Here is a 13,613-nt window from a genome sequence, read left to right as displayed (position 1 = left end):
GAAGGGCACTTTTTTATTTCCCCGGCTTAAAGAACCTCTGGAAGAGTAACCCAAGATAGGACTTGGCAACTGCTTATTATGCTTTCTGCCAAATAATGCGCAGAGATCTAGCAAATCTAGTAATTAAATGAGCTAAGCAGGAAGAGCCTGTTTGAAACTGCATAGAAATATGAGCACTCTGCTCAGCAGAAGACCAAAGATGCAAGGATTATGAACTGCAGTCACTGAGGCCTAGTGTTAACTAAGATCAAGAGTCAGGAGCAGGAGAGAAGCAGGAGAGGGAAAATGAGTGTTGTTGAGGCTTGTGTGCTGCTCTTGGCACTCCACCTACTCATGATTGTTACTTTGCTTGGCTTTTAGCTGATAAATAAAAAATGGAGTAGTGTCTAGAAACACAGACAGAAGACAGTTCATCTAGTGCTGCTTAATTGCTGGGTGCTGTAGTTGCTGCATAAGAGCTATCTTTTTGGAATTCAAATAGGAACCAGTGGCATTTTATGGACTGGGACTAGCTGTAATGGTTTACAGTAACAGACCATGAATATGGTGGTTGAGAGAAGTATAAAGGCTTTATTCCTAGGCAAATCCTGGGAATGGCATTTAGACAGACTGGCCAGAGAGTCTGGTCTGTAGTTGAACTAAACTGGCACCAGTTGCTAGAGCAGATTGCATAAGTGCCCCAAAAGGGATGGCAGAGAATAGCTTTCCAACTCCCAAAAGCAGAGGGATCCTATTCAGGGAAGTTGTCTCAGCTGCCAGGGCAGTTTTTCTTCCATGTCAGTGGTCTGAAAAATATCTCTATTTCCCCCTTTGCAATCAAAAGCAAAAGCTGGCTTTTGAAAGACTATTTTAAAAGTAGCAGAGCTTCAGGCTTCTGAGTCTTGATCTTCCAAAATTTTAAAGGCGGCTCACAAAAGCTAGTATACTACAAAGAGACACTGTGCAATTTCTGCATTGCATCTCCCTAAAAGGTGACTGCTGACTCAATATGGAGGATAATTCGCTTGCTATTTTAAAGCTGGGGAAGGTGCAACCTTATTTAATTCTGTAGCTGTATGGTCTCTCTTTTTCAATATTGGGGAGGAAGTGCTGCTTCTTCCTTCTGAAATCCAGCATAGGTGTGATGGAGAGAAATCTTGCCAGGAGCAGTGTGGCTGTGCTTCCCTAGGGAGCTCCTCTATCCTCCCAAGAGGATATTCATTTTCTGGCAGTGTGCTTGGGAAAAGGGGTGAGCCCTGACTGACTGAATTGTGCTGTGCCTTGAAGAAAACAGGGGAGAGCAGCAGCTTGCATTCTTCAGGGTTTCTGGGGCAATAGACCAGGAGAGGTCTCCCGTATCTTTTTTCAGCCTGCTTTGGCTTTCCTTTCTTGCCTGGTGAAGGAGGGCCTCCATGTGCTTGGGGCTTTACTCCGAGCTCAGGGGCTGGGTTTGCGAATGGCTTTCGAAAGTTAGCCAAAAATATTCGTCTGTGCATGTGTATGTGGAGATGTGGGGGACGGAGCGTTGCTCCCTTGTGCAGTCACACAGAACAAGCCACAATCTGGCATGCTTTTGGTTATTAATAGCTAGAATATGGAAGTAGGGCAAATATCCATCCTGATTTATCCTGACCTGAATAATCCGTATAGTCTTCAGGCCATAGACTAGCGATTCTGTCTCTAGCTGTCACATTCCTGAATTTTAGGAAGTGATATCTGTGACCATTTTGTGTCATGATGATCAATGTCACATTAAAGAGAGAAGCCTGCAGGCAGGCGTGTGAGCTATGTGAGTGCTGCTTGATTAGGGAGGTGCTGGGGTGGGGATCCTGCTCGCTGTCACTCCTGCTCCCTGTCACTCTGTGCTGTCTGAGACCATGAGACAAAAAATCCCAAGGGAGAGGTCACCCTGGCCTCGGGCTGCTCTGCTGGGGAGGGGGGAGCGACAAAGATGCTCTGAGAGGCAGGTCACAGGCGGATGAGAGGAGGCACAGAGCCATGAAACAGCACTGAAGGAGGCAGGAGATGTTAGATTCAGGAGTGGGAGTGGAGAGTGGAAGAGGCAGAGATGTGCAAAACCATGTGTCCCTATGGTTAACTATTTCTAGGCATTATCAGGGTATTCAGTTACTAGAAGATGGGCTTTTCCTCTCATTTTTTTTCTTAAAATCATGAAGATATTGAATCCCATATTTTTATTCTCCTCTCAGCTTGCAATATGTTGTTCTTCACACCTATTTTTGAAATCACAGCAACTTTTTTGGCCAGTTCTGTAGATTTCCCATTGTGACCTACAAACATTCCTAGCATGTGAAGAGAGACAAGCAAATGTGCATTAGTTGTGACAAATCCAACAAAAAGATGCCTGGGACAGAAATCAGAAGTCCTCATTTGGTCAGGTTTCCCACTGACTTCCCCATGAACTGACATGATTCTTGAGTGAAGCATGCAAGCTGGAAGAATAGGGTACACATTTACATCCTGTTATTGTTCTGAGCATTATTCTGGCAACAATTTTCTTTTTCTGGATGGGCACACAAAAAAGCAATAAATATTATTGCTGATTACATTTTAGAAACTACAGGCATTGTTGGAACATAGGCTTATTTATTAAGGGTAAAACGAGTATAAAGGGAAACAAGTTCTTACCCAGAAGTATTTAAAGACTGATATTAAATCAAGTCAAGATGTAAGAAACAAGACTAGCATGAAACAAAGATGGTTGTGCTAACAGTGTGCTATTATTTAAGCCAGCTAATGAATAAATTGATAGCTTCAAATCACCTAACATTTTGAGTGTGTTGTGGTATGTTTCTGTTCTGCATTAATGCAGATAAATAAATACAGAAGTGGTTTCTACCAAGCTATTTTTTGGGGGTGCAGTGTTATACGCAAAGCAAATTAGTCCATTTGTAAATACTAGGACCTAGTATTTCAGTGCTAGGAGCTTAAATGTCAGCATGAAACCTCCTAGCCTTCTGTGCTGCAGCTAAGCAGCCATGGTTTCATGTCCCTCCCTTCCCACAAGGCACAGCAGATGAGGATGCACTACAGCTCCCCCGGCTCTTCCCTGCAGATTTCACACTCTTCCCCCAGCAAATGTGACTCTCCGTTCCCCTTCACTCGTGGGAAGCCCTCAGCCAGAATGGCAGGCAGGGGATGCTGCCGCCTCCCCAGCGCCCAGCCTTTGTCCGGGAGCAAAGGGTACTCACGGCAGCATTCCCTTTCCTCTCCCAGTCAGGGAAACCACAGGACCCCCCGTCTGGACCCAGCCAGGGAGGCTGAGATTCCCACAGGCAGGGAAGACAGAGCAGGCCGGGATTTTCCTGTTTGTTTTTGAAAGGCAGGCGCTGGCTGTCCGGGTGTCTGTGTGTGTCCCATGGGAAGCACGAACCGGTGCTGAGGCTCTGCGGCTTGGGCTCGTGTTTGTGAGCCTAGTTTGTCAGCGGCAAGCTATTCTTATTAGATTTCCAAGTAAACATCAGACAGATCCTTACCCCTTTGAGCTGTCATAGTCTGCCAAGAAAACCGTCTAAACTTTGAAATTTCTCCTTTTATTTTCCGCCTTCCTGACCCTGCCTCTGCCGCCGACAGCCAGGTCCCTCTTGTCAGGGGAATGTCCTCCAGGCACAACACAGGGAAATGGAGGAGGGGAAATTTCACCTCCAGAAATCTTGTTTGGCGAGACATGGATGTCTGGGTCTGCGAGAGGGACGGGGCAGGCAGCTCGGAGCAGCCAGGGCTCACCGATGAGCCTCTCCCGAACCTGCAGAAGCTCCTTTCTCCGGAGAGCGGGGGCAGGGCAGCCGCGTGTGCATGGTAACGGCGGCTCGGGTGACAGGCGACAGCTCATTAAGCTGTCACGGCGCCGTGGCAACAGCGTGCATGGCATCCACATCTAAAGCAAACACACAGCCTTTGATCAGGTTTGCTCTGATTACACCAGCGGAGTTCAGCTGAGCCGGGGCTCCTCGGGAGCTGGGGACTTTGCTTGAAGGATAAACCCTGTCTCTTCCTCTACAGGGACGTTTTTTTACCAGGGTTGCGTTTTGTCCTGTCCAGTTCCTATCCAGGGCTAATGTGGAGGCTCAGCTTCGCCATCCTCTGACGCTGCGTGCGGGCAGCAGCCTTGGCTTTGATTGCCTTAATTCCCGTGGCTCCCTTAGTGAGGTTCTGGGAGGCCCTACTCAGCACCTGAATACACAGTCTGTGGGAAGGGGTAGGGTTTGAAGGGCTTCTGTTGCATGACCCATACCTTCCTTGGGCTTCCATTGACCCTATGACTGAAATAATAAAACTTTAAAAATGCTAAAGTATGTTATCCTTCTGCTTGTTTTCCCTTAAGGATATGACATAAATTTCTTAAAGCTGAATTCTGAATAGAGAGCATTAGCCATACTCCAGAACAGAGCACCTTTTTGCTTTGAAAAATGAGCAGCTCTGGAAATGGTGTTTGAAGACAGTTTTGTATCATGTTTGAGGTGCTGCATGCAAAATATTTATTAATTACAAAAAGGTAGTTTTAGAGTTTCAGTCCTTGGAAGTGGTGAGGACTTCCGGCCCTTAGGGATTGCTTTGGTGAACGGATGATCCAGCTCTGCTGAATCAATGGGGTTTCTTCCATTGACTTTATACATTTTGGCTAATGCCCAATCTGGCCTCCCTCAGTTTCTGTCTTTGTGTTTGAACAGTTAGATCATATTTGGCAGCTAGTAATATATTTTTGAATCTTTTATATCAAAATGAGTCTCAGTGTTCAGCAGGTTATCAAAACACGAGCTTGCCTTACTGCAAAGAAAGCATTGCTGTTTGCTTTTCAAAGCCCAGTCTAGTATTTCTTCTCATGTTGGGGAACAGCACTGTAAACAACACAAGGGAACAGAGGCATGGTTCATATACATCCTGACAGTGAGTAGGTCTGTAAATATAGATGTTTTAGGAAAGAATCCTTGTGATGGATCCGATTCACATAGGTTTACCAAATGTCGCAGAGGGTTGCATCTTTTATATGCTATGCAGGTCAAATCCTTAATAAAGGTCTCCTTTTTTTTGTAATTCATAGAACTTACAACTTCTTCCCTAAACAAACACTTTTGTCCCTTCCTGCAACCCGCTTTGTCCGAATGTGTGAGGTCTCTGTGCCACAGGATTCTTCTATTCATGCAGGAATTCCTACTGGCTCCAGCTGCAGTTCTGGCGATGCCCATCTCCTATCCTTGTCCTTTTCCTTAGATGATGACCAAGAGTCAAAGTCAGTTGGTGATGGAAGGTCTGTAAACAGTTGTTAGAGCTGCAGTTGCCAGCTTCAGTGGTGTTTGTCAGAGTAGGACCCAGCCAGCCCAAAGGGTGTGCTGAGCTGAACGTATCCCAGTTACCTGTCATAACATACAGTGTATTCCATGCTGACAGTCATTTGTTTTTAGCATAGGTAATCACTGGCATGTTCTTTTAAGTGAGATTCATAGATGCTGATTACATTTACTGCATAAATTACTTCATTATTAAAATCAGGTCATTTGAGCCCCAAAACTATTAACATGCAAACTATTACCATAATTTCATAAGCTAATAAATCAAGCACAGGAAAAGAATTAAGCGGTTCCTAGTGATAAGTGTTTCTTCAGAGATTAAGAAACACAATTTTCTTATGCATATATTAACATTTTGAAAGTAAATTCATGCAAAAGCAATTTTTCTGCATATATAAAACTTACATTTAATAATCTCTGTACTCAGCCTCCAGAGCTGCTTCAAAATGAATGGTTTTTTTTCTCAAATCACTGTACAGGAATTTGATGTTGAACCAGTCAGCCTGTGTCTGTATACCTTACCTGTAGAACTCTTTATGCCTTTATTAAATTGTCAAAGTTAAGAAATAAAACAAACCAGGATACAATTTAAAAGAAAAGTAGCTTGGGTTCATCTTACATAATGATCTGTTCATCAAAGGTAAATTTTGTAAAGCAGTACCAATAAAATTGTAATTATTTCCATAATTGCCATCGAGAACTGTGGTTGTAATCTTACTAAAATGGTGCATTAAAATTGATTTAACTCTCATTTCTTACACAACATAATATAATATTGGCCAGAATAATGCAAAGATAGACTCTTCTACTCACATTACTGACTAGTTTTAAAATAATAGAGTAACACAACTGTTGCAGGAAAACAAAGAAAATTCCAATGTAAATGAAACTGTAATAAGCAACAGATGACAATGCCTAAGTATTTTACTATATTGCAAGATGTCCATGATTTATTTATGTTTAGCTGTTTTGTTTTCCAGGTCCTAACCTGCTGCTTTGGTTTATTTAGTTTATTTTTTTTTTTTTTTTTTTTGGTATGAGGCACCGAATGTATTTTCTCCAGGGAATAAGAGAATGTGTTTTCAGAATGGTGCTCACCATACTGGTTATTTTGGGTCTCTTGGTTGATGCAGCAATACCACAGCCTCCCACTTTTCTAGCCCACATGTGAAAAGACACTCAGAGAGCTTTTAGCAATGGCTTGTGCTTGCTGCTGTTTAATGGTTCTCTTGACTAGGACAGCACCACACTGAGAACTGCCCCTCTAGGGAGGGTTGGCTTGTTCTGTCCCTCTCCCTGCAGCAGTTCATCCAGCGGCCAGTTAAAGATCATGGCTGGTGGTAAGGAGGTGATATGTGGGGACACCCCTTGTCGTGGGAGCTGGCTGCTGCCTCAGATTTGCTGTCATTTGAAGCCACAGCCTCAGCCCCGGGAGAGAGGGAGCATTGGCCTGAGCTCACCCACAGGCAGCTGAGGTAGTGGGACAGTCAGCATTCAGCCTGTGCAGGACAGGAGGCAAAACAGGGGACATGTTAGGGTCACTCTTGTTACAGAGGTGTAGCTTGTATGGTAGATAAATGAGACCTGTGGCTCAGAAGGCCAAGTATTAACTATCTAAATAAGGAAACAGCACTGTTGATGTGAAGCTTCCCATGTCTGTTGTCCTCACCCTTCTGGTTCTGTGTCACTTCCTCACCCCTTTTCCCCTCAGAAAGTACATGGATGCTGTAAATCTTTCAAATTATTAGCATTCTCCTTGCCTTCCCCCGCTGCAGGATTCAGTGCCTCATTCCTCAGTTATGATCTCTTTTACATTCTTCATTTCAAACCAGATATTGAACTACTGCTGCTCCTGGCAGGTCTTCGGTTTGTTTGGAGGCTGTGTGTGCTGTTGTATATGCATAAATCATTTCTATCTGTTCAGGATTCTACTGGGCTGTGTTTCAGGTATGTCTTCAGAAGAGTTTATCAAAACTCCATTCCAGGTCATAAACTCATTTTTCAGTGTTTGTGTAATTAATTGCACAGCAGAGATGATGTATCTAGCAGAGGGCAGGTGACAACACCCATGTGAAATGAGAATTTTCTAATCAAAATGTGAGTAATCCCAGTAAAATGGTTATGGAGTATTTGGCAGTGTTGCTTTCCATATTGCTGAAACTGAATATTAAAAAGGAGATTTGATATCTCGTCTGGACAAATTGGCATGATTTGGACATTTTTACAACTCAACAGTCCCCCTGGAAGATAAATGGAGGTGACTGTAAATGCAAAACATGGATTGATTGTTTTGTTCATATATGGTAGAATCCCATTGAAGTCAAAGGCAGATTACTCACCTGAATAAAATTTCTGGGTCAGGCTCCACATTTGCATGAATGAATATGTGTAAAAACAAGAATTTGAATTTCCAGGATTCTATAATAATTATACTCAGGTAACACTGCTATCTTCCCTTTTAAAATGCTAACAAGTCTTTTCAATATGGAACACCCAACATGAAGTACTTCACTTAGCCAGACAGTGTCCTAATTTTCAGCAGTGTGTGAAGGACAAGATTCCTCCAGGCAGTGTTTAGTGCACCTACCCAAACTTCTGCTCGCACTGCCTCTCAGAGGACTGCGTTCCTCTCCACATGCTGGAGGGGAAACTTCAGAAGATGTTTAGCTGGCAAAAACAGCATTTCTACCCAGGTTCATTGGATGTTGTCCCAAGAGAACAACAGAGAAAATAATTTGAATCACAGTGCTTATGTTTAACTGCTATTTTTTTTCCACTGTTGTTCATATTGCCATCCTTTCTCTTTCACCCTATTTGTCTTTTTCTCTGTAAACTTTTCCCCCCTGATAAAGAAGTAATTTCAGTTTGGATGTACTTTCCAGCATAAACTGGTTTCTGGTGCACCTGTTTATCAAGGCATACTAAGCAATGGAAAAGGATATTTAAAAAATCAGTGTTTGAATGACAGCTTATTCATTACCTTAAAAGCTTATTCATTCACTAAATTGACCACTTCTGAACTACTTCTAGCACATCATGTGAACTTTCTGGCTCAAGAAGGAAGAAAATGGAGACAAGTGGGCTATGTTTTCTGTGCCTGGCAATCACATTATACATTGGTGGCAGGAGGCTGAACAAAAGTTCAAATCCATCTCTAACAGATTCCTTTAATACAAAAAACTGCTTTACATGTAATTGTGTGAGGGCTGCACTGTACACACAGAGGTCAAAGCCAGGAAGGTCAGGAAGAGTTGGGCTGAGGCATTTGGTTTCACTGGACTGTTTTCTTCCTGCATGTCTGCAGCGGCTGCTGTGCTACCATGTACCTTTGTAACCCATCCCAGGAAACAGGGACGTTTCTCAAGCACCACTGTCAAAAGGGAAGCAGACTGTCATTCTACTCCTTACTCCCTGTCGTGCCTGCAAGTGGACAGCAAAGAGTATTCTCTGGTGTCTGGGGAAGAGTGCTATGCAGTCAACATTCCTGCTCTGGGCTCTGAAGGCTTTTTTCCTTCTTTCCCAGAAATCCAAAATACTTACTGAAATCTTGAGAAGTTTTTCTTCCAGGGAAATGATATTGTCCCAGAACAAGAATGGGGGGGCTTTGGTTTTGGTGGGGCTTTTTTTGTTTGGGTCCATGGGTTTTTTAAGACCTCTGCCTACAACATAGATTGAATGCTGCTTTATTTTCTTCCAGCACAGAAAATTCTGGTGGGGAGGGATGCTGTGTAAGAACTAGAATACTGCTCCTGTAAGATGTTCAAAAGTAGGCTCATTCTTCACAACTAAAAATGCAATTTGCTGCTTTTTAAAATTGTCATTCTCCCAGTTATCCACCACATACAGCATTTTAGTTAGAAGTAAGACAGTTTGGATGCTTAGTTGGAAATGGAACCATCCACACAAGGTTCCTACAGGAGAGGAGTCACAGAGTCAATTGGAACCTCAATAAAAATCTCTGCAGCCATTTCAGTAAGTTGCTTTGTTACCAAACCCACTCATTATTAAACTAGTTACCCAGCTCAATCATCACTCCATTTCTGAATTGGCAAATATTTCTTTAAGGACAAAGCAGATGTATAGTACCTGCCACTTAAAATAAATAAATAGATCCACAAACTCCAAGATACAGGAAAGTGTTTTCTGAGCACTAAAGCTTTTGTATCAGAAAAGAGTTTTAGAAAACTAGGATACAGATAGTACTCCTGCTTTCTTGCAGAAACTGTGGAGTTTGTGTAAGTATGTGCTGGAGGTCTCTGATGTGGTAAAAATGGCCTTGGATGATCAAAATCTGATCCTCATGCATTATGTTGACTTCATTTCTGGTTTTGGGAGTATATGAACTGCATGAATCATTCAAGAATAAGAACCAGTTCACTCAAATGGTTGTCTCTTAATTACACATCAGCAGTCGTGCAGTTTCTCCATTTTCACACATAACCTTAAATGGGTCAATAAACTTTTCATTTTTATGAGTATATTTGATTTTTTTGGGTGGGGAGAGGTCTTAAATCTCAAGATACCTGAAAAGTTAATAGACTAAGGACACTGTGGGTTTTGTAAGGTTAATTTTATTCAAATAGAATTCAGAAGCTTACTTGACACCTTAAGAATTTCTGTAGAATTTTATGCAAAACAATGGGATTGAATATTCTTAAGATATCGTAATAATCTGCTTGTGCTTTATTTACTGTTCTGTGAGCCACTCACTAGAAATTTTGAATTTATTGCAGATGGCCTTTTGTTCTAGGTTCTTCCTCAAGAAAAATTGTAAGTTCTTAATCAAATTGAAAGATTTTAAGGTAAACTGCAAAGGACAAAGAAAACTGCTCCACCAAGGCCAGAAAGTGAGCCCACAGGAATTATCTGAATGGTTGTAATATATCTCCCATGAAAACTGGAGGTGTGGGTTATTCTTCATTTTTATGTGATGCATGTTACCTCACCTTTTTTTATCAATCCATCATGGACACTGTAGAGGACAATTATGCATAATAGTATATGTTCAGAATATTCTGGAAGCATGATTTGCTCTCAAAAATGAGCCTCCAAAACTTACATAAAAGTCTAACCGTGGCCTGTATTTTAAACAAACAGATCCTTTGCTCTAACACTCTACCAGTGTTTATAAATTGACTGATGCTTGCAATTAGCTCATTTGGTAGCACATTGTTCCCTTGTTTCAGTTGGCTCTCTGAGCATTGGGAACCCATTTTTAAACCAAGACACTTCCTGCTCACTTTCCCAATACCCTTGAATATTCCAGGAGTGTCATTCAGAGTGCAAAGACAGTCAGCTCTTGACACTGTGACTTGGCTGGGTGCTGACTGACCCTGGTCACTGAAGTGTTTCAATGTGCTAAGGCATCAGGAATCTGGCCCGGCAGAGAGAGACCTTGTGGGTTTTTTTGGTGGGCGACCATGCAGAAATGTCTCTCAGTGGTGAGTGTCAAAAGTGGTGCAAGGATAAATGGGGCTCAGCTCTACCAGCAGGAGGAGGTATCTGGCGTGTCAGCTGAAGGGGAAGCATGGAACTGCAACCTGTACAGGTAGCTGCTGTGTAATTTTCCCCACCCAGATGAGATATGTACTGCTGGTGATATGAACTTCATGCTGTCTGTTGAGAAACCCATTTATCAGCATGGGCTATCAGCTTTAAAAGATTTGATGCCTAAATGAAGATATAAGATGTCTGTGCATTATCATAAGAGAAAAAGTTTTATCTTGCACAACACGTAAGTATTACTGCCACAGAGAACTGCATTTTAGGAAATCTGAAGAGAGGCTAGAGTGACAAGCTTATTACAACTGACATGTGTATGTAGTTTTACACATTTGACTACACAGATTTTGCTGAAGTTAGCCAACTTCAGCTAAGTTTGTTTGCTGGTATGACATGTCCTTTCTGTTCAAGTCTTGTGTATGGATAACTGCAGCACTGAACATGGAACCTTTACTTCCAGGCAATGCTAAATAAAGTCAGCCAAGACAGTTAAGGTAAATCAAGTGAATTTGAGATATGAATCCAGCTTCCATAAATTCAAATGCACTAAAAGGCTTCTGTGTGGTTTAGTTCCTTCAGGTGCAGTGCAGCTGTAGGGCTGGTCAAGGATCAAGCTCACTTCTTGTGATTGTTTGCTCCTAAAATTAGTGAACTTTAGAAAAACCCCAGAAGTGAGATAAAAAAAGTTGACGTGTGTTGATTATAATTGAACACTGAAAGGAAGAGAAGAATGTCTTTCCAAATTACTTACCTAGGTATAGTTTGAAAGAATACAACATTGCTTAAATAGTCTCCTTCTCCAGTTCATAAAACTCCTAACAATAATGGCACTTGCATAAAAGATATCTTGGAAGCTATATTCAGTGTGAAAATCATGGATAAATCAGGGCAGATATTCCTGAAGTGATTCCAAAGTAAACATATATATTTACATATTTTATTAATATTTTACTAATATTTATTAATACATTATCCTTGAGAATAAATGGCTTAGGTAGGATCTTATCCATGTATGTAAATACAGGATGAAGCAAAGAAGACAGAACTATTTCCCTTCTCACTGGTATGCAGGGAAGGGTAGGAGGCAGTGGGCACAAATTGAAACAAGGAGAATTCCATTAAACAGAAGAAGAAAATTTTGTTCTCTGAGGGTAATCAAAACACTGAATCAGAGAGAAGTGAAGTCTGTTTTTGGAGATAGTTCAAAATGCAACTGGATATGGCCCTAAGCAACCTGATACCTTTTGGACCCTGCTTTGAGAGCGGTTGGACCTGAAGATCTCCAGAGGTCCCTTCCCTCCTTGGCCTTCTGTGTTTCTATGTAGACAAGATGCTGTTAGCAATCTTCTAGTGAAGAAATACAAGCAAAATTTCAGTCTCTAGAATTTCCTCTGACATCATCTTATTTACAGAATTCAGTGTCTTAAGATGCGGTTTTAATTATTGAATTATTCTTCCTGTAATGCAGGGAAAAAGATTATTCAAATGTAAGTGGTCCTTTTGAGTATTAAAGTGAGAAATTAAAATGTTATGCCAGCATTTTTTTTCTGTAGAATTCATGTTCAGTTGTCAATGATCTGGAAACTGGTTTTATCTCTGCTCTACAAGAAATATTCCCTCAGATCTTCACTGATTTTTCATTTTGGATGATTTATGACTTATGCCTTTTGACAATACACATGCTCATCTTCTTTTTCTCCCCCCTTGCTAGTTTTGGGATAGTGTAATATGATAGAAATGGAGTGGAACCATGAATGACTTAGGAAATTTCAGTAGTCTTAGCATTTTGCCCGAATTGGCTTGTTTGACATCTCTGTTCCAATGTTCCGACTTTGCTCTCTTGCTAAGCAATCCAGCTGTTCAAACACCAGTTAAAGAGAAGCTGTATCCACTTAATGGAAGCGTGCAAAGGTCCGTAACACTGGAAAGAAGTGGAACTTCCTCTAATTTAGTCTACTATCTATATTTATCACTGTTCATTTGCTATGTGCCTTCCCTCCCACTCCAGCTGCCACCTCACAGATGGCATTCCCAGCAAAAGAAACTGTTCGGATTCAGTACACTGTCATCTGGAAATGTCAGCAGATGACAGGGAGAGGGGAGGAAGAGGAGGGCTAGCTCCACATTTTCAGGACAAAACTTGACCTCAAATTCTACTCAGTCACCACAGAGTTCTGGGGATTACCTGGGTGGGGGGAAAGGAGGGCACAAAGGCAGCAAGAAAGAGTTTGATATGGTGCATATAATGACCTTTGTTATGTTCTGAGGCTTGCTGGATAGAAATTTCCATACTGTGCAGTTATTTACTTCAAACTCTATAACAGCTTTAATTGATTAAAAAAAAAAAAAAAGGTTTTGATTGCCCTAGAAACCAAGTGAAAACAATGAGGAAGAAGAAGGCATCCCTGCAAAGTTGACACTATTAAGCCCAGGCACAAAGTGGAATGTTTGCATTGCCTATGAACAGATGTCTAATGACAAGCAAATAAAACAATAATTCTTAAGCAATAACTTATTTCTGGTTTAGTTTTTAGTGCCTTTTATTCAGCTCTTTCATGTTAGTAATTTCTATATGCTTCTGGTGTTGTATGCTGGCCCAAGTGTTACCGACAAAAATATGGTGGGTCTGGAACTTGATACAAGGAAAGAGACAGGGCAAGTTTTTAGATTTAAGGATAATGTAGCCACAGGTGTCCAATAGTTGTCTTCAGAAATTTCAGATGCCACTAACTGTGCTAAATTTTCATTCTGAAGGCTGAAGTCTGGAAAACTTGTGTGCCTCAGAGTAAAAAGTTTCAGATACTATTATTTTATTGAACAAGG

At 41.5% G+C, this 13,613-nt stretch overlaps 1 long non-coding RNA gene across 1 annotated transcript; it reads left to right on the top strand.

The window, feature by feature from the left end:
* Window positions 1–3,825: 3,825 nt before the first annotated feature.
* Window positions 3,826–4,292, top strand: LOC128796938 (uncharacterized). Its single transcript, XR_008433944.1, has 2 exons — window positions 3,826–3,905; window positions 4,003–4,292. It is a non-coding gene; the product is annotated as an uncharacterized LOC128796938 (long non-coding RNA).
* The last annotated feature ends 9,321 nt before the right edge of the window (window positions 4,293–13,613 follow it).

The sequence above is a fragment of the Vidua chalybeata genome, chromosome 1, assembly GCF_026979565.1.
Source record: "Vidua chalybeata isolate OUT-0048 chromosome 1, bVidCha1 merged haplotype, whole genome shotgun sequence".
Lineage (NCBI taxonomy): Eukaryota > Metazoa > Chordata > Aves > Passeriformes > Viduidae > Vidua > Vidua chalybeata.
This window is presented reverse-complemented; position numbering and strand designations above follow the sequence as displayed.